We start from the raw sequence: 27475 nt of genomic DNA, 5'->3' as shown, positions 1-27475 counted from the left end.
ATCCCAGTGTTCTCTCTCCCTTTATTCTGAGTGCCTTTGGTTTCCATGCTCATTAAACTATTCTCTGATGTGCTCTTCTACCATCTTTGATTCTCTGGAAGCAAAGTTTCTTGGCCACAGTTGTGAAAAAAAAAATGAAATTTCAAAGATTACAATGTAAAAGTCTAAGTCATTTAATTTGTAAATGATCATCAACCCAGCCTTCACATTTAAGCCCTCAGGTCTTCATGAACCAGTATTTACACTGCAGAAAGCTGCCTCTGCATGTATATCAATCTTATCTGCATGCAGATAAAATAGGTTCCTTCCCCATTTTTAAATGGTATTTCTATATGCAAGTGCTTTTCTTTTTCCCCTTTTTTTAGCATAGACTGTGCACCGAAAATTGCAGGAATATAGAATCGTGAAAATTACACAGGGAGTGAAGAAGTCCATCAACAAAAGCTAGTTAAGTCATCAGTCCATCTCAGTCTTTGACAATGTATTCTTCTTAGTTTTCCTTAAGCATCTGCAATGTTACAAAAAGCATTTCAATGCTTTATTTCTGTTTCACTCCCTATTCTCACCCAGTTTGTGTGTAAACCCTTTCAAGGTATGTACCATCTTCCTGCCTGCACAAACTGGGTAAATGCACGGAGGAAGGGAAACTCCTGTTTTTTGTAGGAATGACATTTTGGTTAGAACTTACATTAAATAATAATTTCATTGTACATACCTAGCCTTTGTTTTCTACTCTTTTATATCAGCTCCTCATTTTCTATACTGCATAACACAGTTCCCTTCAAAGAATTATTTTCCACATTTTCCTATCTATGGTATATTATTCTCTATTTTGGAAAGGCTAGGCTGGTATTTTACTCTAGTCTCCTCCCTCTTCAAGGAGGAATTTCTTCTCAGGCTTCTTTCTAAACATCCTCACCCCACCCCCACCCCCAGCCCCCAGCCCTTTTGATCCTCCCCCAGGAAATTTTCTGTTTCTTTTTGGCTGAGATACTCAGCCCTCGATTTTTTTCACATCTCTTTGTGATACTTCTCCTTCAACAGTTAAGTCTTTCCATGTTTTTTCTTCCTCTCCCTTTCTTCTTATTTGTTTTTTACTACTATGCTAGCAGACAAGAGGATGTAAAGGAAACTGCTAGAAATTGTCACCACGCTCCAGGTAACAGCGAAACGATGTCTTCTTGCTTTCCTTGGTTTTGGTGTGGCTTCTCGCAATGTTTTAGAGAGTGTCTGGTGTAGGTGGGAAGGTGAAGAAGGGCTGCCCTCCACCTCCAGCACACAGGAGAGGTGCTCTGTCAGCCTGAACCAGGCATGACACGGACTGGAGACCAGGCACAAGTGAGGGAAGGGAACAACATTAGCTGGGTGGTTGGTTGGTTGGTTTTACAACCGTGGAAAATGTAGGGTGGAACACAGGGCAATTATTTAATACTGATGGTATTTTAGGCTTGTTTTATTCCATGGTAGGTCATACTGTGAAAGGTCTTCCGTGAGAACTACCTGCAGCTACAAGAGAGACTGGGGTAACAGACTGGTCATTTCATTGCCACGACATCAGGATTGGAGAGTCAGCCGCCTCTTTGGTTATTCCCAAACAGTACAAAAACAACCAGTAAAACAAACTTCTCTGGCTTTGGCAGCAATCTCTGCACTAGTCATGTACAGCAAAAAATACCCCAACAAAGCGAACTGTTCTCTGCTGCATGCAGCCTGCTCTGGAAACTGCAAAGGGCTTCTCTGTGGGAGCTGGCAGTCTTGCCCCAGCTCCCTCTTGATCCGGGTTTGGACACACAAGGAGCAGCTGGGCAATGCATCTCAGCTCTGCAGCTGACTAGGAACTGGTCAGAAATTTCTGACAAAAAGGGTCTCTGTAGAAAACATTCCATCGACAGAATGAAATTTCAAGAGTGTATGGATTTCAGCTGGTATCTTAGTAAGATTCTTCTCAAACCTTTTCATTTTGGTTAGGTCAGGAAGTCTTACTTTCATTGTACTGCTTCAGGTTCTGTGTTGCCCTTATATGACACTGTTCTATGAAAATTAAGAAAGGGAAAGAAATTCTTAAAACTAGTTGAGGTTATTTTCATGTTTCTAAATACAGAATATTTGGAATATCATTCTGTTTTTTGAAAAAAAAAAATCTACTTGGGCAAGAGGAAATTGTGGGGTACTCATTTTTCACCAAAACAAGTTAGAAATGTTAGGGTTTGACTGATGGGCTTTTTTACACTTCTGTAACACAGTTATGTACGTCTAGTAATACTAACACATGGATCGTCGTTTAGATTTGAGCTTTCTGATCCCTGGCATAGACCTCTACCACTGTAACTAGTAGATCAGCAGCCGGAAGAAGTGGTTTGACATTTTGGTGGACCAGAACTGGAGTGGGAGAAGAAAATTTGCCCATGGGTTTTGCAGAGGAATGGGAGCCCTTGGATCCCATTCACAGGCAGAGGCCAGTGTCCTTCAGGAGGCACAGAGCTCTGTGGTGGTGAAGTGTTTGCCACTTTCTGCTCTGTCATACCCGTTCTCTCTTTCTTCTCCCTGTGCCTTTCTAGTCTTCTCCTCCTCACTTGTCAGCCCCACTCCACCGTGCAGGAGCCTTATCCTCTACCTGGTTTGTATTCCTCTGAAATCTCTGTCTTTTCCTGCTTCTTTCAGTGTTGCATTTCTGTCAAGACCAACAGTCCCAATCTCCCTCTTAGGACCTTTTGTTCCCTTCTCCTGCTCTCTCCCTTACAGAGTATCCTTCTAAGCTACTCCCAGCTCTCCAGCTGCACAAAAATCCGTTTCCTATGCTGCTATTTGAAACATTTTCTAGTTTGGCATCTTACCTGAACTTTGTCACTGCTAACAAACTCTCTCTTCCAGATCATCAGTGAACACATGAAATATTACAGAGACAGATTACATTACATACGCTTGGCAAGAAAGGTACTTTGTGAGGGTTTTATATTTTATTACATGCTTCTCAGCTGTTGAAGATCTGGAAAAAAAGAAAATTAAATACACTTTTACAATGTCAGAGCAGTAAGTCAAAGAAGGTAGCATTTAAAGCTTAAATTTGGATCAATCTGGCTAACAATTCTGCTTCCGTCTTGTTTCCAAAACTACTAAGAAGTGCCCAGTATTTAAAAAAAAATTGAGCATGGGCAAATAAATGTTTGGACAAAAGATCGCGGAAGAGTCTGCAGCACAGTGAGGTAATGAAGAGACAGAACAGAGGAGAAAGAAATTAATGTGCTCACAAATGAATTTTAAGTACCTTTTTGCTAACAGCTCATCACAGTAATGTAATTTGATGAAGAGGTGAGTGGGTATTGGAGAACACAGCAAAGTGATTCTGTGTTTGGCAGGATGCATGGTTGTGAAGGTCAGTGTAGCTTCAATGGGGATATGTTTCATCAGTGTCAGAATGGAAAGTAAGGGAGCTTTTTTTGTAAGTGGGCCTGCTTTCCTATATCTGTTTTTATCTCTAGTGTTCTTTCTCCCCTGCTCACCTCTCTTTGTCTTTGTGTCCCTTTTATCTTCTTTCTTCCTTAGGCTTCCTTGTGTTCTCTGCTACTGCTGCCTTCTCATATTTGCTAGTGCTCTTTCCTTCAGCTCTAGCCCTCTTTTTGTGCTATCCTATAAGCCTTCCACTAGCTCAATCCATCTTCCTCTGCTCCACTATTATGCCTCATTTATTTCTCCCCAGTTCTAATTTGATTCTGTTCCAATGCAGAGTCAGAACAGAAGTGAGAATAGAAGTAGACATTGCTGTTCTTCCTCTTCACCATTAATTTTCCCCGTCCTCCTCCTTTTCCCACTTAACTGTGCTTTTAAAACAGCTCTTTCTCAGTTGGACTTATTAAAAATATGTTTTTGCACACTCACCATCGTACGTTAGTGATGTCTGTCATTCTGTCTCTTATGGTGCACACAGAGAAGATGGTGGGATTTGCAGGAAGGCCAGGGAGACAAACCATTTTAATGCTCCCAAATTAGTTGGCTCAGTTCCTATGAAAGGGAGCTGGAATGGCTTCATGCTGCTCCTGAAAGAAAACAGTGCTGAGATCCACAGTTGTCTGAACGAGGCAAAAAAACCCATTTCAGATCTGGGCTACTTCATCAGCAAACCTGAGTGTCACTAAGAAGGGAGTGAAAGTGATCTCCTCCTGTGTTGCAGCAAGCAAAGGGTGGTGTTTCGGGGGGAGTCAGAGCCATTGGGACAAGTATCTGATCATGGTATTTGGCAGGTATACATAAATGAGATAAGGCTCAGATGCCCCAAATCTCTCCCAGCCGAGGTTTACTCTGTCAGCCTGCCAGGAGCCCATCTGGAAGATCATAATATATACAATAAAATAAAATAGATTGCTCTTGGCTTTATAATTCTTCATCCCCAAATGGAGTCCAACACACTGGTACTGAGACCTTAGCTCTGTTTCAGAGATGGGAGGCAGGAAAGGGATGTTCCTTTGGTGGTATGGACCTGGAGTTGAACAGTTTTCCCTAAAGAAGTGTAAGAAAAGAAAAATTAACAAACTGTATTGGAAAAAAATGTTGGATATGTCAGCTATTACACTGTGAAAGATGCACTGATAACAGGGTGTTTTTAAAGACAACAACAAACTCACAAAAAAACCCTGCTTTAGAGCAACAGAGCATTACATGGCATTGTACAGCTCCAAATTTTGATTTGAAAAATCCTCCATGAAAGCATAAGACAAAGGGCTCTGGACACAAGGCAGTTTCTTGAAGTACGTCTATACATTCAATTACGTCAGCACCATGATGAACTCAGAGTAACTAAGTTATATTTTTGCAATTTTTGCTCTTTTTTATTAGAGGTTTTACATTTTCTACAAAGCTCTTGAAAGAGTTTTATGGATAGATATGAAAATACATGGAAAGATAATCATGTAGACCTTTCTGAACTAAAAATCTATTGCGTAGTTACCCATGGTTGTAGAAAGCCAGTGTTCATAGCTCTTGTGGCTCCTTCAAAATACCTTTCCAGGTTCCATCGAAGGTGAGTTAGAGGATAAAACAGCTCAAGAATCTTCCCTTTCTGATCTTTCTCATCTGGAAGGTGCACATTATCATCATGGCCATGCTAGGAGTTTCTGTAACTAAAATTGCTAAAGTAAATTCACTAAGAGGGATTTTCTCTAAATATGGGGGGGGGGGTGGGGGGGGGGGTGGGCAGGGGGGAGGCATGGGGATGACAGGGGGGAGGTATGGGGATGACTTTTACAATCTTTTTAATTCAGAAGGTTTGTTTGGAAGGTTTGAGTTTTGTTTTTGTTGTTTGGTGGGAGTTTTTTTAGTGTATTGGTTATGGCTTCTTTTTTAGTTTGGAGAAGGCAGAGACACAGAAAGGGGATTTGAATGACTTAAAACCATGCCTTCTTCAGCTGTCAGCCAAACTTTTCAGTGTTTCAGAAGAGTAACTCCTAATAACAAGCATTTATTTAGTGATCGATGTAATAATTAAGACATGGGTTGCTAGAAACTAAAGAACTAGCTTGAGATGCTACAAAAGATCTTTGTGTTGCCTTCCCATGCGTGGTTCAGTGTGGGAAGCACTTGGTGTATTTCTCCCTGACAACATTCTTAGGTGTTTGCAAAGGTATTAAAAGTCATAATCCTGGCAGTAACACCTGAAGCTGGTGTCTCTCATTGCACATAAATCCAATTTCATATCAGCAACAGCACTGTGGGAGTGCCCTCCCTACTCGCTTTTGCTGGGAGGGGAAATGATTCACGCCTTGGCCTTACATCTGACATCACTACTGAGTCGAGGTCCTAATTACACAGCCTCACTGTGCGTCAGCTCTTATTTTTCTATACAATAAGGTAATATCTTCCTAATTATACTATAAAAACTGATGACACGGTATCCCTAGTAGTACATAATTATCCCTTTTTTTTCCCCCCCCTGTATTAAAAAAATGTTCATTTTCATGAGATCTAAGGCTGCATGATAATTAGTCACTGAACAACTGGATTATTTGAAATATGGCTGACAAATCTTCTGCAGGAATAGTAAGTTGCTTAGAATGTATAAAGCATTTCTCATCAAATTATTAAAGATCTTTTTTCATGTTGATGCATGCATTGAAAAAAAAAAAACTGCGTAAGGAAAATTCTCCCAAGTGCTGTAAATTAAAGCCATAACTTCTCTGAAATTTAGTTCAGCAGTGACTTACTGCAATAGCCGTTTAAAAAGTTTATTTACATTAATGTCATCTTTGCCAGTGTCAATTATATAAAGATGCTGCTGGTAGCTTCAAAATATACCTGATTACTTGAAGATTATATTTTCCATTATTTTGTATTTGGGCATCTGAGAACGTAAGTTTGCTGGCAGAACTTTGCAGGTAGTGTGCACGCGCAGTCCTTTGTCATCCAAAAGGAGATACAAGGTTATTTATATGGAGATAAAGGACATATCAGGTGGTGTTTGATGTCAGAGTTGCTTTTTATTTATTTGAAAATTCATGCTGGTACAACAAATGTTATTTGTTAAAAAAAAGTTATTTTATTTTTCAATTAACCAATGATCATCCTTCTGTTAGCATCCACAAGGGGAGACACAGTGTTGTTTATGGATTTTGTACAAAATAAAGTGTGATGCCAGGCAACAGAGGGCAAGTTTTCCAGAGGTTTGTTTTTTTTTTTAAAGTGTAGCTTTAAGTTGAAATTCTCACCTGAGTATAATCGTAGGAAAGCTGCAGTTCATCTTTTTCAGGGAGGTATTCCTGTTTTGGTTTTGCTTCACTACTCTACTACTCTACTCTAGTCAAGAAAGAGCTCAATGTATTATTTTCCTATTTTGTTCACAAACTTATTGAAGGATTTAGTTTTCGTAGGGGTGCTGGGTCAATTTGTGCCAAGCACAACACGGTGAACACTGACACCGCTGCCAGGAAAAGCCAGCAATTAGAGGTGTGGTACACATCAGACTGGAGCGTGTGATACATCTGCTGTTACAAACAGGGAACTTTTTTCGTTGTTTTGTTTCAAAAAATTAATTTGGGCAATTGTTAGGATTTTGATCTTTTAAAATAGATCCTGGGAGGAAGCCACCACATTTATTTCTGGTTTTGTCCTGAGCCTGGACTCCAGTGTGGTAGAGGAATGAAATACACTGTTGCTTTGTCCGTATGTCACGTAATCTCAGCAATTTCATAGCTATTGCATTTCAATTTCATACCCATAAGCTGGATCCAACAGACTAAACATAACCTTACATCGTATCTTTCTCTCAAGGTATGCATGAGAACTTTTTTCTGAACTAGTCTTGGAACATGTATCTTTAAAAGAATAATTCAGTTAGTGTAATTAATTTCTCTTAACATTTATTCTCCCTTGGCAACCATTTCCATGAGGACACCTATTCATGGCAGCCTTTTTGTCTTAGGAAAACGTGACTTTATACCACAAGAGAGCAGCCATTCTGCCGGATTCAAGTCTGTGTCTTTTCCTATGCAGATAAGGCTGGATGCTGTTCAGAGAAACACTAGATTTTGTTTTGTTTGGTTTCACAGATATTTCTGACTATTTCTGAATATGCTAGAGCTGCTGTTCGATGAGTAAACAACCTAACTTTGCTAACTCAATTTGCTTTCAAGTTACATTGGGGGAAAAGAATTACATCTCATTAGAAGAAATACTATTTTCCTTACTTTTTCTGCAAATTTTAAATTGGAAATTTTAAGCTGTAAGTGATGAAAAGTTAGTGAAGAAAAGTACTGAATTACTGAATAATTTATTTTCATGCTATTTTTAAAGACCTGTTTGAGGTACTTTTTCTATCATGTATTCATCTTCTGAGGCAAATACTTTGAAGTCAAATTTCTCTTTGGACTTGGAGTGAACTCTCATAGATACTCCTTAGCATTATCCACTGCCCTGTGTTCACTGAGAAAATTGCTGACTCAGACATAGAGTATTATTTTTCATATTTTACACAATTCTGTAACTGGCACTAAGTGCAGGATACATCCAGTCTGCTTGCAAGAGTAACTGCAGCTATTGAAATAGACACACTCAAAAAATATTGGCTGGTGGACATTTCTGGTTATTTCAGTTTTATGGAGATTAATGGTGTGATTTCTGTGCCTAGAAGCAGAACAAGAAGGAAATGTAGGAAGTGACTTCCTTAAAGCATTAAGGCTGCTTTTCTGGAGAAAATTGGAAAGCAGTATCTTTGCTGATTTGTTTTAAAGCCTACATGTAGTAGGTCTGCAAAATTTTATATAGAAAAGAAGGTTAGGGTTAAATCTAGTTCATTGTAATGCAAAGAGCAGAAAGGATTATGCACCCCCAAGGAGAGGATTTTTTTCAGTTTGGTAAATGCACCATCAGTTATTCACTACAAAATGACAAGTCATTCTAGAATAAGTACACTGATGTTTGTGCTGCTGTCTACTTCAGGAGCGCAAATTACTTTCACATTATGTGGTTTGGAAGGAATCAAATAATTATGAAATGGTTATTTTGTAGATACTGATAAACTGTGAGTACACAAAAAAGAGGGTTTTTTGCCCAGATGTGGTGCAAATATAAATGAATGTAAGTTATGAAGAAATTATTCAGCCCTTCCAGAAGGCTTTGCTGGGGACAGCAGAAACCGTGGGTTGTAAAATGTCTGGTACACCAGGAGAAGTAAAGTATATACAGCAGGCATCAGAGATCAGGTTAGACAAAAAAGGAATGGCAGTCCCATGGAGCAGTCTGAAAGCAGCAGGAGTTTTAGTGTTGGACCAGCTCTAAACTGCAAAGTGGAGGGATTTTGGCCATCCACACAGAAGGACGACAATGTGACAATACCACACATATTTAGGGCCTTGTTTGCCCTTTCTGTGTGAAGATGGATTATAAAGTTTCTGTTAAAGAGGAAGCTTGAAGAACGTGACATTTCAGTGGTTTTTTTTCAGCATTTGACTGTTCTGGGAACAAATTGACCCCATCCTCAGTGGTTACTGTTCAGAACAGTATGGCTGGAAGGCTTGCAGCCTTGTGGGGCTGCCCAGTGAGCTGCCCTTTGCTGTGCTGCCACAAATTTATTGGCTTTCTGCTTAGGACCCCATTACACTCCTGTAAAGTGTCCAAATCCAGTTTATGCACTTGAACATACTGTCCGACTTAGGAGTACCTGGCACCCAAAACACTTAAGCCTGTCCAGCTGCTCTGCTGGGCCCTTAGAACAGACTTTTCATTCCTTAATCATTTTATTTCTCTTCTACTTTATGCTGTATTTGTCAACATCTTTCAAAAACTGAAGAGTCCAGATCAGCATTATTTATAGCGGGAAATTGGATTAGGTTTGCACCACTGGAATAAAAAACATAGAAATGTCAATCTGGAATGAAGTGTCTTATTAACTGAAAATCTTATTATTAATAATTACTAATATAATTTATTAGTGTGATTACTATATTTAAAGAAAAGCAAGCTGTTGCCTACTTCTTAAATTACTGTATTTCAACTTTTCAGTGTGCTATTTAGAAATATGAAGTCGTCACCTTATTATACACCATTTTCCAGGATCTGAAAGCAACTTACACATATAAATGGATTTAGCCTCATCAGTACCTCTAAATGATGAAAAAAAATGCCACTTATTAAGCAAATGCATCTAGTACAGATCCTGTCTGCTTGATTTAAAGTCTTGATTTACATTTCAAAACACTTTAGAGGATTAATCATCTCAGACTAGTCTAGGCTGATTATGTGGGCTCCTTCCATCCTCAGCAGAGAGAGACATCCTCAAGAGGCCTCTCACACTACTTTTAAATACCCTTTTGTAGGAACAACTACCCTTTAAAGGTACATCCCTCTTTCCAGGAGGGAGAGACAACTGGGTGAAGTGAGGTACTTAACTTTTAGACACTTCAGACCTACTGAAGATGGGTGAGATTGATCTCCTGTGAGTGTAATCATTAGTTTCCTTTTGATAACCTGTAGAAGAACTCCTAGTGTGTGCTATTTAAATGCTTGAGATAAATGGTGAATGGACTGCATGGCTCTACAAATTAGATCCATCTAATGAGTAGTAAGAATTGGTAAAATTAAACATAAGCTCTAACTAATGAACTGATAAAGAGAGACAAAATTCTCTTTTTATCTCTGTTGCCTCTAAGATGCCCAAGATTCTTTCTTTACCACTCTCTTGCTACTAATTGACTCAGAAATTATCCTCCATAAAAATCTTTTTCTATTTTCTTTACTTAAATGGAAAATAATGGAAACCTGCATCAGTTCATCCTTCCATTTAAATATCAATTTGAATCTTTTTAAATGGCTATTTTTTTGATATACAGTAATTGGAAAGTCAAAGTTTCAGTCAGAGTGGGACTGTTAAAAGAGTAACACTAGATATTACTTGCCTGTTGTCACTAAATTTGCTACACTGGGGAGACCTCCTAATTAGAGACGGCCAAGTTACTATACCAGCTGATTGTTTTTGTGACAAGTCATATTAGGAACGGTGCAACACCTTACTCTCAGGTCACTGATTTGAATACTTTTTTCTATTCTACTCAGTTGCATTGTCTGTACAGCCCTCTGAACTAAGTGAAACAACTTTAACAGACAGTAACTCTTTTTTCTCAGGTCCACTATCATAATCCAGTCTTCAGCAGTTAACAAATAATCTTTTAATCCCCCAGTCTATATCATCAGCGGTTAGTTTTCCTTCAGTTGAGTTAAGGGATGGTGGTTTTTTTCCCCTTTTTTAGCCTTTGAACTAATGGTAGCTTTTGTTTTCCTTGGGGTTTGGCTTTGGTTTTGCTTTTTCTCTTTTGCCTGTCAAGAATGGGGTTTATGTGCCTTTATGGTCACATAGATAATCAAGCATCTTTTGTAAGATTTTAAGGAAATTATAGTGAAATCTATGAAAAATATGATGTAACAGCTGACTTTGGGGCCAGGTAGAACATAGAACCAAGAACCAACATATGAGAAAGATGTTAAACTTCTAAAAAAATACAGTCCAATACTGTATGAGCATGCTGGAGTTTTACCAGGGATAAAAGGTGTATGAATGAAGAGACTATGATTGCCCTTGGGCTCTCTTGAGTAACCTTTCAGCACACCTGAGCCCATGTTTGTCTCAAGATGTAGCTGGGTCCTTGGGGAACGTGCACACAGCTGCCCTAATGGGACTGCAGGACAAATGAGATTTCATTGCCAATACAGAACCTGTTTTCTCCGTAGGATAAATAGCCATGAAACAAAAATGGGGCCTCACAGGGCCCATTATGGGTTGTGGGTTTTTTTGAAACTCTTTAGGGTTTTGAGCTGGAGCCTCTACTCAAAGGGAGGAGAAAGGACAGAAAGGGCTGTCCTGTGGGGATAGCGGCCCCTTTAGCCATATAAAGAAAACAGAGGACACTCCTACGTTGTGTGTTGCGCAAAAATTTATAGTCCTCTGCAAAACACAAAACTTCCGTATGAAATAAACAAGCACTTCCTTACTGTGGGTTGTAGAAGAAAATGTAATTTTTCTCAAACAATTTTGTGGTTTGTTTTTTTTTTTTTTTCAACTAGGATTTTCTTTATCTTCCTCTGCTCACAAGAAGACAAGTTGTTTTTAGAAGGAAGAATGGACTACAGGAGTGTTGGAAACTGGCTGAGTTTTGCACTGTTTTCAAACTTCTGTAGTTTAATTTAGTTATACAGTGAAGTAATAGCCCGTTGGTCTCTATAGCATCTATCATTTTACTGTGGGACATCTTGGGGAAAAAACAGTAGAATATTTGCTATCTTTTGGTTGTGTCGGAAATGAGGGGACTCCATGTACAGTGTGATGTCCTCTTCTCTGACTGGCAACACTGGGAATAAACACAATGACTTTTGTGAAGCCATGAAAGGATTTATCATAACATTTATTTTTTAACATTATGTGGCTATAAATCCTGAGCAATAAGAATGGAGATCTTCTAACAATTAAATTGTATGGATTTAAAAATTTGTATTTAGGAAATTGAATCTGATACTTCTACCGTAGAAAAATTATCCAAAGCATTAATGCCTGGTGTAGGGGAATGAAGACAGGTGGTTGATTGATATTGATAATATGCAGCTGTGGCCTTGCTTTGACAATGTGCAGCTCTGATCCTGCAGCAAAGCGGTTAAATGGCTCTGAGGAGTGTGGGAGAAAAATCTGGATGAAGCAGAGGTAAGGAGGAGTGTGGTCTGGCCTCTGGAGGATGGAGAAACGGCATGGATAGTAGAGTTTGACCAACGCTAAAGCTTTTTGCTGCTTACTATTTTATTTGTGTTGCGTTATTTCCTGACTGCCATAACTCAATCACCTCAGCCTGCGACTGTACTTTTTGTGTCTTGACCATAACTATTGTTTCCATATTACAACTAAGGACAGAAACACAGGAGACAAGCTAAAAATATTACACTGAGACAACAAAAGAAAGCATCTTAACTGTGTTGAAGATCTGTCTGTCACAGGGGTCTGCTTCTCCACCTTTTCTGCTCCTGGTGTCACAACTGGCATGTTGGGAACTGGAAGGTGACATGCCTGTGGCTTTTGTGAAGTATACCGTTCTTGTTGTTACTGACTAGCCGGATTTTTTGTAAAGGATAAGTAGCAGACACAGCATTTCAAATGAATAGAGAGAAAGCAGCCTACCCACTGTGAGTAAATGTAGCTCTTCTCACTGCACCTCCAGTGAGACTTCATTTTTAAGTGCAGGCTGTTGTGCCAGGGCAGATGTGGAATCTGGGAAACTTTCCAGAGAAATCATTAAAAAATGAGGTTCTCAACATAAGCTGCTGTATTTACCTTTTTTCTTTCTTGGAGTGTCACTAGCAACACTGAAAACTACACTGGAAGATGGACTGAGAGCATAAACAAGTTGCAGAAGAGAACTGAGGCAAGCACTGTGTTTTCCAGTACACTTAAAGCCTTCCTCAGCAATCTGTAGCCATTTTCAGTGAATAAAAGAGGTCTTTTGCTGCTATTGCACTATTTGACCATGGGCAAACTAACCACATCCTGGAAAACTGAAAGTTTAAGCTTTTCCTGTGACATCTCGGAAATGATGCAGTAGGAGTAATTGTGTGATTGCTGCTGGTACTGATGATAACTCCCTGCCTGGCTGGTCCTGCTAATTTGTTTTACGTTATCTTGTACTTCAGGAAAATATCATGCCTAAACTGAGGATGAAGATGTTAACAACTACACTGCCTCCAGCATTCTGCTTGTGAAAACGTCCTACTGATGTTCCTGTTGATACAGACTGTGTCTGTCAGTTGCCACTTCTAGATATTTCTGAAGAACTGGAGGGACAAACAGACAGAGGGTGGGAGAGCTGCCGCTCTTCGTTGTACTTCTTTGGAAAGATCTTTTTAAAAAGTCCAAATAATTCTGTTTTAAATAAGTGGTTGAAGATTTCCTTTAAGGTTAGAGACTCCTGTGTCATGAACCTACCTCACTTGCTCACAACACTGCGAGGTTTTAAAAAAATGCTTGAGAAGTGCACTATGTACAGGAGAATCCATTAAGAGGAATTTTAGCTGGTGGAATAGGAAGTTACAAAAAGATTGCTCTGAATTAGCCTGACACAAAGATTTGGCAAAAGTGTAATGTCTATTTATAGCTACTTTCCCCCTTTCTTAGACAGCCAGCATGCATGCAAAAACTGAACCTAAGCAATTCATAATAAACAGGGCTGCAATGACCTTGGATTAACTAATCAACATTCTGAATGAAGTATGATTGCAGCTTTGGTATTTTACACCGTTTACAGAATCAAATACTGAAATAAGAGAAATATTTGTGATATTTGCAATTTTATAATTTCAACTATTTTTACCTGTACAAATACTTCTCTAAATCCACCCTAATATTCTGAAAGCAAAGAAATAGAAAAACAGACTTGTCTGAACACGACAGGGATTAAATATTAACAAGATAACGTAAGCATCACTCTGTATCTTTCCAGTCAGACATGTGGAATTATTCATGGCAATAGATAATGCTGTAAAATATGATGGCAGTAGTTATTTGTCTGTAAGTGTAATGTATAACAGTAAATCTCAGTAACAGGAGATTTTTAAACTTTTAGTAATTACTCCATGGCTATAAATGACAATGGCATTAATGCCTAGAGTGTTGCTGCTGCAGAGACTCTAATTACCCAAGTGATGCTGTCAGTGTTTGCAACTGTTGGTGTTTCTTCTTCTCTTACTGTTGGCTCTTCTGAGCTAAAATCCAATGCTGGATTTTTGTTCTTCCCTGACTACAACATCCTCAAGGCCTAATTTTTTAGCCAATTAAACATTTTTAGAATCATAGAATCATTTAGGTTGGAAAAGACATTTGAGATCATCAAGTCCAAGCATTAAACTAGCACTGCCAAGTCCACCACTAAACCATGTCCTTAAGTGCCACATCTACAAGTCTTTTAGATACCTCCAGAGATGGTGACACAACCACTTCTCTGGGCAGCCTGTTCCAGTGCTTGATAACCCTTTCAGTGAAGAAATTTTTCCTCACGTCCAATCTAAACCTCCTCTGGCACAACTTGAGACTGTTTCCTCTTGTCCTATTGGTTGTTACTTGGGAGAAGAGAATGACCTCCACCTTGCTACAACCTCCTTTAAGCTAGTTGTAGAGAGTACTAAGGTCCCCCCTGAGCCTCCCTTTCTCCAGGCTAAACACCCCCAGTTCCCTCATAAGCCTTGTGCTCCAGCCCCTCCACCAGCTTCGCTGCCCGTCTCTGGACACGCTCCAGCCCCTCAATGTCCCTCCTGCAGTGAGGGGCCCAAACCTGAACACGGCATTCGAGGGGCGGCCTCACCAGTGCCCAGTGCAGGGGGACGGTCACTGCCCTGGTCCTGCTGGCCACACGGTTTCTGACACAAGCCAGGGGGCTGTTGGCCTTCCTGGCCACCTGGGCACACTGCTGGCTCACGTTCATCCAACATTCGACCAGCACCCCCAAAACAATTCTTCTTAGTATTCATTTCAGTGTGGGTGCATCAATGCATTTTATTGTCCGTTTTCTCTAGCAGAGAATCTAAGCTGGGGGGGGAAGAAAGGCAATATGCCAGAGAGACAAACTTTTTCCCCACCTGTAGCATAGTCTTTGAATTATGTTTTCTTTTCCTTTGTTGTTTATGTAATATGGAAGGCCTTGCATCTCTTTGTAACTTTTAAAAAGAGCCAAGTTTTCCACAGTGCATACATTATAAAAGGAGGTGCTGTTCCATAGTGCCACAGCCTCATGTTATATTCTGGAGCAGTAGTTCCCATGGCTACATATTTTGTTTACATACTTTACCATGGTAGAAGATAAATTATCTGATTTATTTAGAGAAGAACATTTTTAAAATACTGTGAGTTCTAGTAGATAATAGTTGTTTTCATTTATTCTTGTTTACTTCTTTAGACATTAAAAATGCACAGAAAAAACACCTAGTCTGTGGCAAAATTTCAAGGACCAAAGACTGTGATAGGAATAGCAGTCCAGCACGGTCGCCAAGTTGGGGATGAGTAGGCACTGGAAGACAAGGATGAGTTTCAATATAGGATGTTGTAATTTGGGTGGAAACAGAAGCAGAAGTAATGCAGCTGGAGTGAAACTTTAGCTGCAGTGGAATCAGCAGAGAAACATATGTTGGTTTCAGTAGACCAGCATTTCACCAGATGTGGTTAATGTAACTTTTGCAGCTATTTTCTGTAGAGATCAAAGTGTGCAGGATGGACATATGAAAACAGAGCAGTAACAAATAAGTTATTCATATCTGCTGAAGTAACAGCTAGAACAAGATATAAATCCAAAAAACTGTAAAGACACACAAGACCCAAATGGTTTCTTTAGGATAATACATGTGGCTTTAAGTAGAAGTAATGGTGAGATATCAAAAGAAATTATACTGAAAGTGAGTATTACAAAATGCTTCTAAGTTGTACTGGAACTGTCTTCTGATTACTTCCCTGCTTCATACTGGGGAAAGAAGTGTGTTTGCTGCTACATAGAACAGTGTAAGTTATATAAGATCGGTTCTAAGCACATTCATTTCCTTGTATGCTTTCACTTTTTTCACTCATCAGTACCTTCTGGTCATGACAGACCAGAAACGTGGTGGAGTATTTTTCAGATTTTTTTATGACTTTGTCTTATACCACCCCGGTGTCCAACTTCTTTTTTTTTTTCTCCTACTGTGAAATTTTTTACTTTCTCATCTTAAATTTAAGTCATATAGTCTTTAGCATAGCAACCACTGTTTACAGGTTTTGGAGTGAATTTCCTGGTTTCCCATTCCATCTTCCTCAGATCACCAGTTTGTATCTGGTTGTTTATTAACAGACTTTCCTCTTTTATTTAAACATGTTTCCTCCCAAAACCTAAGTTGCAATCTTGTTGCTTTTTCCACATGTCTTTAGATATCAAGGGGATAGGAACTACCAGTCCCCCTTGGCTGGGAATAGGTGCTAAAGAGCTGAGACCCATTTTCTTGAAAAGCTCCCTTTTCTCTTTTCAGGACACCTTCTTTCAATCTTTTTGGGAGCCTTCCTCAACCCAGTCTTTAAACATTCCTCTCTACCCATAAAACTCAATGACAAAATGCTTTTTTGCTGCTTGTTCTCATTGCAACAACTCAGGCTGGCCAGCGGGGCGGATTTCCTTTCTTGGTCTTTGGTCAACCAGTAGCCATTTCCAGGATTTTAAACCTCTTGCCTCATGCAAACTGTTTCGTTTCAACTTAGCTTGCTCTTACAGTATTTTCATGTAAGTCCAGCACCCCTGGATATCCTGCCTGAACGCAGCAGGCAGGAAAAGGTCAGTCTGTACTTCTTGCTTCCAGTGGGGCAAGCTTTTTTTATTTCTTTCTTTTTCCTTTTAATGGGTACATAATAGATAATGCTACATTGAAAACAATTCACCATTTCTGATGGCCATTCTCCCAAAAAGGTAGTAAATTCATTGCTTGACATTTAATCATAACATTGTTGAAATTCTAGTAAATACGCAATATAGGTAGTTGTATGAGCAGTAGAAGTAATGATGCCTCATTTTAAATTTGTGCTTTGACATCAATCTCCCTTATGGTTTCTCGGATATCAGAAAAAGGCAAACTTTCCCTAGGGTCCTTCTCCTCTTCCTTGTTTCTTATTTTAATGAAATATTTAGGAAAGTTAATATAGATGAGACCTTTCCTCATTTGCAAATGTGTTAAAATGCCCCAAGGGGATTGGGAGACAGATACGTGTACGTACTGAGTTGCTATGAGCTTGCTTTCTTTAGGAAACCAAACAAAAACTGGATAGGATCAGCCTAAAAAGCTTACCTGATTTATTACACACCTGTGAGTATTGGCCATTCAAGACTGATGGGTCCCACTTTCCTCACAAGGAATGTACTGCAGATGCTTAGCTGACCTGAGAGACACAGCAAGCTGGACAGTCTGCACAATGTATGTTTGATGTTGTGTTGCCCTGCACATAAGCTGCCGTCATTTGTTTAGGATTTCCAGAAACTTGATACATCACTATCAGATTTTAGTAGATTACCACCCAGAGCAATACTTTATCCACGTATATTGGTGAAACTGTGAGGTACAGGTTGAACTTTCTCATTTCCTTAAAGGTGACTGTAAGGACTGTGTGCAAAAAACCTCTTTAGTGGACTGCAGTGAATGGCCAATTGTAATTTTGTTAGGGCTTTTTATATGACACTTGCAGGGTAATTTACTCCTTGATAGGCCATTTTACAGTTTACAGGGAGTAAAGGCTTGGGCTAAACAGCAGTAGCACTACAAGAGTTAGGGGTGAAATTTTAGTTTTAATTAAATTATTGAAATGGTATAGTCACCACAGTGGTCATTATTATGCTTTATATTACAAAGCTTTCTCATTCCATTATGGTTTATTCTCCATACTGTAGCACAATAAGAAAGACTGTTAAACTGCCGTTATAACATTATAATTGTTTCTATGGCAGTGGAAGTCATGCCAATTTAATTATATCAATTTAGCTGAAATAGTACCACTCTGTGACCAGTTTTTGGCTGTGGCAATCTGCGTGATTTACTTCTGTGTGATTTACTCACGCTATGTTAATTGAAATTTTTTGTTTTGTCAGGATTTGGATTATATTTTTCTTTCATTCATGAGTTAGCACAGTCTACATGAGTGAAATTCTTAGAGATTAAAGGTTATCCGAAGAATCGTGTGTGCCAGCATTTAGAATGAGCAGGAGCACACCTCCTTTGTATAGGGCCGTTTTGTCTTTTTTCGTTCAGTAAGAGAACTCCGAAGAATTTGTTCTACAGACATAATGCATGTATAAAGTTTGTCAGGCTTTATGATTTTTATTTCAGGGAAAACAAATGGTTTGCTTTCTTATAAATTAGGTGTTCTGTAGGAAGCTGTCTTTTTTTATTATTAGTCACTCCTTCATGGCCTTTCTGAGATACAAACCTTAAAATTTAAAAAGTTGTGGGAGGGATTGTACTTGAATTAAGTGTAAATTATATAGTGTAGGTGGTCTCCCCACTTCTAAGAATGTGCACCTTCCACAAAAGCAATCAGTTAAGCTAATCATAGCTATTGAAACATCCTTTTGCTGACAAGTCCATCTGTATAACCTTGTTAAGGCAATCACAATAACATTATTCTATCACAGCATTATTGACTCCAACTGACAAATCAGACTAAGACAGCTTTTGAAAAACATAGATATTTTCCCCAAATCATAGGAAAGTGAATTTTAAAGCATCAGTGTACTAATATAGGAAGAAAAAGAGAGTTATGCCTCCACGAATTGTAATGCTGGCATAAGGCATTGCCCTCATTTGTACTGATATTTCATTCCTCTCATTGTGTAGTATCACCTGAGTATACTCCACTGTGGAAGTACATTCCAATAGAGCTCGTATTAGGATGTAAGAGGGTATCACTCATGACAGAACTTTGCAGTTTAGTTGCTTTCTTTCTGCAAACCACTACTTAAAATTGCTTAACATGTGTAAATATGATAATTCCATCATCTGTTTATGACTTTTAGATATTGTTTCCTTCTTTTGTCATACTCACCACATATTTTTTACAGTTGAATTAAAAGTAGTCATCTACATTTTAAGGTAATTAATTTGAATGATCTCACTTTTGATTTAGGAATTTAACGATGGCCTTAGAAGATATTACTGATTCACAGTGACTTCAGCAGTTGCTCATTGTGCTATAAACATAAGCAAGAGAGGTAGCCCTGACATATACACTTACATAAACTGTGTTTCTTGTACCTAAATCAGTGGAATTATTTAATAGAAGCATAGAATCACATGGTGGTTTGGATTGAAAGGGACCTTTGAAGATCACAGAATCTTGGAATGATTTGGGTTGGAAGGGACCTTAAAGATCATCTAGTTCCAACCCCCCTGCCATCGGTAGGGACACCTTCCAGTAGACCAGGTTGCTCAAAGCCTCATCCAACTCAACCTTTAACACTTCCAATAATGGAGCATCGTCAGCTTCTCTGCGCAGTTTGTTCCACTGTCAGATTTCAAGCTACACCAACAGCACATCCAGTCCACTGTGCCGTTTCTGAAAAGAAAGCTGAGCAGTTTGGTTGATTGTAAGGTTAGGATTTCTTTTGCACAAATATCTTCTTTCGTGGCTTCCAGCACTCAGCAGCCCACAATACCTCCAACAGGGAGAATTTTCTGGAAAGTGAACAGCAGCTGTGGACTTACAGATATGAACTGCAGCCCACAGATTTTACCTTACTAAAATACAGTGCAGTAAAGTTAGCATTTTACAAGACTCGTGCTTTCTGAAATATACCAGTACAAATAATTAAAGATTCTAATTTTTTTGCTCCCAAGTAGAAACTGAATTTAATAAAGTATAACAAGTTAATTGTAAAGTTTTTTGAATATTTTGAAAACCAAATAGCTTTTATCGACAAGTTTTTTCACAGAGAAACTCTAACCAGATCACTAACTTCAGATTCAGTAGTTCAGAGAGTTCAGTGAAATCTTGAGAAGGGCATTTTAAAGGTGAAATCTGAAACATTTAATTTTTTGTTTCAAATTCAGACTCATTTGAGTAACAACTTCAAAATTCATGTGAAATAATCATAATATTTCTATAAGAAACGGCCCAGTAGCAGAATTATACAGTAACATATTCTAGATTACGTTTAAAGCTATGAAATTAGATCAGGTCTCTCCTTCAAAATTCCCTTTTCATGAGTTTCTAATTAGGCAAAATTCTTTGTTCAGAGATAAACCTTGAGACATATGGTCTTTTTATTAGTTGTTTTTAGCACTTCTGCTTTGGAATTCTGTTTTCAGCTGAAAAATTACTTCCTTCCCAATGCATGTAAAATGAAAATGAATGTGAACATTCAGGGTGTATTGTTTGGCTTGTCTCTTTTTCCATTAGGCTATTTCATTTTTCCATGTTCAGGCCATAAGTCTTTGCTATGTAATATTCGCTTTTCCTGCTGGCAATAGAAAAATTCGTATATAACAACTCGATTTTTTAAAAGGATCGTCGAGGTCAGATGTCTGCAGTTGTTTGCCTTGTTTTCTAACTTGCAAAACTAAATATTCCCTCCCCACAATGTTCTGCGTGCTGTGCAAAGACATACTTGATTACAGTATGTGAACAACTTAATGCCCTCCATGTGTTTGCGTGAGTAACTGTATTTTAAAAAAAGGAAAATATCAAATTGGCAAAATCTATTTTGATTCCAAAAAGGAAAGTTCAGTGGGTGGCAGTGAAGCTGTATCCATTTGCTGTTTGTGCATGTCGACATGCCTCTATAGCTCTCCATCTGTAGTTATCCTGTCATCTCAGATCCTTCTGTTTTAGCAGTGTGTGCTTCGCTGTCCCAGTGGTAGGTTGGAAGGGATCTAATTTGAAGCTGTCTGAAGTTCCTGAGGGTCTGTGCTATCAATGGCTGCTCGGCTGTATCATGACTATGCAACTTAGATTTCAAACCAAATCCATGAACGTGTGGGCGTTAAGGCTTGCAGTGCTATAGATGGGAAGATGTGAGTTATCTAGAAGTACCAAGAGGGGGTAGCATCTGGTGAGGCTTTTCCCATCATCGTTCCTGGTCCCTAGCCCTGCTAGACAACATCCAAATACGCCATGCTGAGGCGGCTTTCCCGGGCAGGGCTGATTTCTGTTCTTCCCCAGCTGCTGTCACCAAAGCTGGTGCTGCTTTGATGCCCACAGACGTGCAGCCTGTGCCCAGCCAGCAAGCAATGTCCTCTCTCACCGAGCCAGCCCTCAGCAGTGCTTTAAGAAGCAGAACTGTTGTTCAGTCTCTGGCTCTGAGAAGAGGCAATTACTGACAGAACAGCAGTGGGGTAGTCTGCGAGGACCAGGGAACAATAAGAGGCAGGAAACTTTCTCCCATCCTACTTAATATCTCCACATCTCAAAATTTCTCTGCTTTATCCTATCTACTGTCTCCCCCCAGACATACTTAGTGCTGAATTTGTCTATATCTTTGCTATTTAGTACACAGACGTTAGCTGGCTACAAGCAAGGAATAAGGTAAATGTAAACATCTTCTGCTCTCTTCGTGCTCCTTCCCCTCTCCCAGAGACTGAAAGGGAGATTAAAATTATTCTTAAAACAGCAGCAGTTGCTCCTGAGACTAATATTAACATCCACTACAGTAACCTATGGACTGTTTTCACGGACTTAACTAGAATTTTACAGCAAAATATGCCATGTATTAGTTCAATAAAACCTTCATCTATGCATCAGTGCACTACACAACTCTGTATAGAACATACTATACCGAAAAGAAATTCTGTATTCTATCCAAGATGTATACAATTAGGCTAGTAAGAATATAGTCACGTGTTCTTAACTTTCTCATCCTTTTTGCTCTCATATCCTTCTTATTCCCTTTCTTGCTAGCCCTAATCCAGCAGATATATGTAGATCCCTAACGTCGGTGGGGTGCTTGTTGAAATCAAGCATGTGCGTGCATGCTTGTGGAATCCACTCTGTAGCTTTGTAGGCTTTCATCTGCCTTGTGGAGTCACACTGACATCCTCGTATCACTGCTTGTAAAACCAGCTTTACAAAGTAAAAATGCTAGTTATATTAGTAATTACTGATATTTATTGTAAAGGTTAATGATCTCCAGAGTGTATTGGATTTAGTAGATATTTGGCAGCTTGCAGAAAAAGACCTCATATTGACAAAAGTTTTGATTATATTTTTTTTCCCTCAAGCAAACTGAAAATTCTTTTTCTATTACATTGGAGGAAACTCTTTATGTATTAGTCTTGATTTTAAATTCAGTGTGTAGGTAAACTGATGTTAATATTACTTGTCCTTTTACAGTTGTATCCTGCTGTCATTCACAACTCTACCAGCCTATCTAAAATCGATTATTGTTCTTCCCTTTGTCTGTTAATGTTATTTCAAATTTGACAGTTAAATGAAAAGTATCTTTTCAAATCTCAGTATGCTTTTTTATCTGTGCAGTGGTCTAATTTTGTTCTTATTTATTAGAGCAGGATATGTTAAAATTGCATGATGAGAGATTACAGACAAGTCTGTGATGTTAAAGAGTGAGCGGATCATTAGGCTTCTCTGTGGCTTTATTCATCTCTCGAAGTGACCAGATTTACAGAACAACTGTTAACAGGACCATTAAGTAATCCACCTAGACTTGGAAGTTCTTAACAGAGCCTTTTATAGTTCCCTCTTGAATTAAAAATACATTTCTGGGGAACATATTCAACGACATTGATTAAAGGAACTTCTGTGAGAAATTTCTTCAGAATGAAAAAAAATATATAAGTAGACTTAGCATCTCAGTGATTTCTTTTACATGAAATTATCCAAAGGTTACTGGACACCATTAGATCCTTCTGATTAATCTCATCAAAAGAACTTGAGAAGTTTGATTATGATGAGTGTATACTTGCTATAGAGAATATGTCAGAAAAAAATCAGTCCTTGTTCCTGGAGGAGTGTTCTGAAAATCTGAAAATTACTGCAGAGGACAAATCAAAACTTCCTTTTATGTGAATGTCTGTGACAGTTATTGAGGTTTGGAGGTGGATTAAGCTGCAAATGAAATTAATCTGATTAAGGCCAGGGTATAGTGCATTGCTGAAGGAGATTATTAAAGCTGCCTTCTTTGGCCACGGCTGATAGCTGTTCTCAGGAAAGCACTGTGGAGTCATTAACTTGTACAGGTAAATATAATTATACATATACTTAGGGTTTGTATTTATGTAAATATATAAATATATGCATGTTTTATATACATAAAAAATACATAGTATACATATATTTATATATTTACATAAATACAGAAAATGTTTTAAGGACGTAAAATGTGGACTGATGCCTACAGTCAATCTGAAATGAATAATTAAATAAATCATATAACTGAGTTTTGCAACAGCAGATTCTCTTTTCCATAGTCATCAGTGCTTCACTTCTGCTAGGTAAGGGAGGACTCCAAATTTCATCCTCTGACCTTAAAGTTTCTGTAGAGACTGTCTTTGCTTTTTTTAAAATGTGTATCAGATTAATTTTGGAGACTGTCATTGTTCTGGCAGAATGCATGTGAGCCCTGCGATTAAAGGATTGCTCTGCTAAAGCCAAGGTCACCGACAAGCAGCATGACAAAACTTGAGGGTCTGGCAAAAATATGATGACCTGATATCACTGACAAGAAATGTAGAAACAAAAGCGTCATGAGGAAGTATGTGTTTCTAGGAGCATCTTGTGCCTCATTGAAATTAAAGCAGTAAGAAAGGAGACCCCTAGCAGTTCAATATACTTCTGCTGCTTATTGCATCTTGTCACATTTTGTATTCTGAGTCTTCACGAGGGCTTCAGCAGTGCAGATACTCACTTCTTGGCAACTTGTTAGTGGCAGATAGTTCTATTCAATGAACTGTATAGGAGTTCACTCAAAAGATGCAGTGAATTAGCACATCTTTCTGGTTGCCCTTTGTACACACTCTAAAATAAGAATTAGAATCTCCTAACTTGGAGAAGTTCCATGAAATCATTCAGTTTGATTTAAATATCAATAAAATTGGGTATTCACTATGACTGTCTTTTGAGATTTTTGGGGTGCACATGGGTCATTCACTTTGATCAGACAGTTAAAAAACAACTGGTCCTTTCTTATACCCTGGCAGATCCATGAGCATCTGAGATGGGATACTATGGCACGTGGTGCTCTGGATAGCCGTGATCTGAAATGTTGATCTTCCCATCTAGATTCCAGGAGCACAGCTTTAAGAAAAGCAGCAAGTAATGCAAGTTATAGCACAGACTGGAAGTGCCTAGCAGTAGAGCTCATGGGTTTTGAAGCTTTTACTCTTCAGCTCATTTTCTTGTAACAAGACAAACTTCTTATTGTAATCTCATGTCCCTGGGAATGGAGGCTTTAACAAAAAATGCTGAACGTAACCAGGCTTGCCATAAAACAACAAGAGTTGGCAATATTGTGAGCAATTGCATTGCTTCGAGCAAGCAAAGCAGAGAGCGTAACAGCAGTTGCTTAAACTGGCCTATTAATCTTTAAAAGTGTTCCTGGATGCAGGTAGGAACATTCTGGTTATTCTCAAAAGAGGGAGTTATTTTTCTTGTCAGAAATTCTAACATTCAAGTGAGTTTTCAAGTCTTTTTATAGTGCTTTTTAATGTCATTAGAGTCTAGTACAGACCCTTAAATTTAGGACCCACTCTTTGGTGCATTTATCTCCAGTGTAGCATTTCTCTCCTTGTATAACAAGAGATGTTATGGTATTCTTATACTTGGACAAAGAGACAGCACAGAACCCACCAGAAATGAAGGAAATTAATAAAATTAACTGTACTATTATTGCAACACTTTATTAATCACACCTTTACCCCCATACTTTGTCTTTGTTCACAACCACTGTATACAAAATACAGTTATTTCGACAATAACAAAGTTGAATCCTGTTTTGGCTAGAGGCTACGTTGCATCTGTTCCTCATACTGGATTATGTGGGCTTTTGGCACAGCGTCTCCTATTTGCATTATTTCCTAGTAACGGTAGAACAAAACCCCCAAGGAAGAGTCGGTTTCACAGGGTTTGTTACATTAGGGTGTCCATGGTACAAAAGATGGAGAACTACAAGAAGAATGAATAGTTTTAGCACGATCAAGCCAGGCCACACCTTTCCATTTTAAGGGCAGAAATCCAGTCCCCATCAGCACTGCAAGAGTCTTCTCGACAGATACGTACTTTCTCATTTGTGGAATGCTTAGAGGCTGTATACGGTGGTGAGGAACTCAGGCACATGAGTCTGATCCTTTCTGCTTTTGCTATCAATAAATAAAATACTACAAAATAGTGTGGGAAGAGCTTTCTGTAGCTGTTTGAGGCAGTTTATCTTTGAGGGAAGGTATGTTGGTGGTGAATTTTAATTTTGTGGTATTTCAAATGTGTGTATAACTCCACAGGGATCTCAGCAATTTTGTTCTAAAACAACAGCAAAAAACTAAAGTAAACATAATAGATTAAAATGTTCTTGGTGAGACCCAAATTGGTTTACATTATAAACTCCTCTTTCAAAATGTTCATAGTTCTATGAATCTTTGGGACATAGTTTTTTTTATGGCCCATAATTAGAACTTTTCCGCTTTTTTTTTTTTTTTTTTTTTTTATAGCAAAACTTCTTCAAGCTTTCTTTTACCTTTCCTGACTCTCTGCCCTGAGATGTTTTCCTACAGCATTTCTGCTTGTGGCTATATATGAGCTGCCGATGATGTGTCTAGTTCTTCACTGTTCAGTCTTGTCTTGATGCATCTTTTCAGTCAAAATCACGTATGTCTTGAGTGAGGGACACACCAATCTGAATAAACTCTTGATTTCACAGAAACCCTTACCCCGTTCCCAGTCTTCAAAACTTGAAGACAAAACCTGTGTTGTCTCATACCTCTGCATCATCAGAGGGAACTGGTGAGAGCAATTTTCAAACTAAGTGCTAGGCTTAATCTCATCAAGGACTCCACTGGAGCACAACAGCTTTTCTGTACAGTCTTTGTGCGCATGCTGAACTTCCTATGGTAAGTGATGACTAAGGTTCATATTGATTCAATCACCCTTTCTCAAGCCATTTTTTCCTTTGGGCTTGGAGCGTATTTCTGCCATACTGTGTAACCTCTCTGGGCTGTTTCTTGGACAGAGAGACTGCCACAAAAGGGAGGGAGACCAAGGAAAAAGCATAAGCCATGGAGCTGGTATTTGGGCATGAATATTGCCAGAGATCAGAGCTCGTGTTTCAGGGCAACATGGTTCAGAAAACAGCCCCTTGCTGGTTCTTCTGACTTGTTCTTGTGACTGATACTATTACTACATGAAGAAGACAGCAGTGGGCTTCTCTTGTTGACTTCTTGCCTTCTGGCTTTCTAAAAAAAAATCACTTTAGTAATAAGTTCAGTAAATAGGATAATTTTTAAATTGCCTGTTTTGCAAGGCAGGAAATGGATCCCTGAGCATGTGGCAAATTAAAGAACGCAAAGAATCTATTTTTATCATTTAGGGTAGATCATCTGCCTGGTTTTCAAACAAATTTCCGAAAGTTCTTTTATTCGCTTTTAAAAAATAAAATAAAATCTGACAACACTCTCTATAGCCCAGAGAGTAAAAGTAATTAAAAAAGGAGAAGACAGTACTGCCTAACTAAGACTACCTGGTTGGTTGTGGGGTTTTTTGGTGTGTTTTGTTTTTTTTTTTTTATTTTTCAGTGGGGTGGGTAGGATGAGGAGTGTCCTGTAACCAAATGGTTAACAAATTTAGTGTGGATTGATTGGGAAAAAAATAGGTTAAACCAGTGTAACTTTCTAACAGCAGTTATTTTAGTCATGGTCCACTGTCATGGCTACAGGATTTGCTCAGCCTGTGAGCCTCCAATCTCAGTGAGTGGGAACATGAACCTCTCTAGCCCCACCACCCAAAAGTGACTTTGCCTCTTTATCTCTCTTAACCACTCTCAGCCAGTAATGCTAGGGTGACCTCATGGTCTATGCCTGAAGATCTTGATACTGTGAATTTTCTCTTTAAGTGCTAATTAATTTAGATGTATCACATGGTTCCTCTGGTTTAGTGTGCATTGGGTTTGCTACAACAATGAGACGGATTTTATCAGCCAGTTCAGACAGCTAAATAGTCCCAATAGACTCGACACATAAGCTTCATTTTAAGAACGCTCTTCATGTCATCTCTTCACCAGCGTGCTCAGGATGAGGATGCGATATTGACTATGTTATATTTTGAGCAGCCACCTCAACCTAGAGAGTTTGCCTGGAAGCAGCATGGGTCATTGTTCCATCCTGGGAGGACGTCACAATTATTAAGTAGGCTGTCTCCAGTCTCTAGCTCATGGGGCAGGTAAAAGCCATCTGTGTAACACTGACTTAAGTGTTTAAAGACAAACAGAAAAAAAAAAAAGGAAAAAAAAAAAAAAAAAAGAGTCAGTAA

General features: G+C 38.7%; 1 protein-coding gene and 1 long non-coding RNA gene across 8 annotated transcripts in view; one reads left to right on the top strand and one right to left on the bottom strand.

Annotated features, from left to right (window-relative positions):
* Positions 1-27475, top strand: part of NKAIN3 (sodium/potassium transporting ATPase interacting 3) — a 377204-nt gene that overhangs the window by 244944 nt on the left and 104785 nt on the right. The window lies entirely within an intron of this gene.
* On the bottom strand, positions 5215-26050 carry LOC308060054. Its single transcript, XR_013926579.1, has 2 exons — positions 19051-26050; positions 5215-19018 (listed from the first exon to the last, which is right to left on the bottom strand). It is a non-coding gene; the product is annotated as an uncharacterized lncRNA (long non-coding RNA).

The sequence above is a fragment of the Falco punctatus genome, assembly GCF_963210335.1.
Source record: "Falco punctatus genome assembly, chromosome: 3".
NCBI classification, from domain to species: domain Eukaryota; kingdom Metazoa; phylum Chordata; class Aves; order Falconiformes; family Falconidae; genus Falco; species Falco punctatus.
This window is presented reverse-complemented; position numbering and strand designations above follow the sequence as displayed.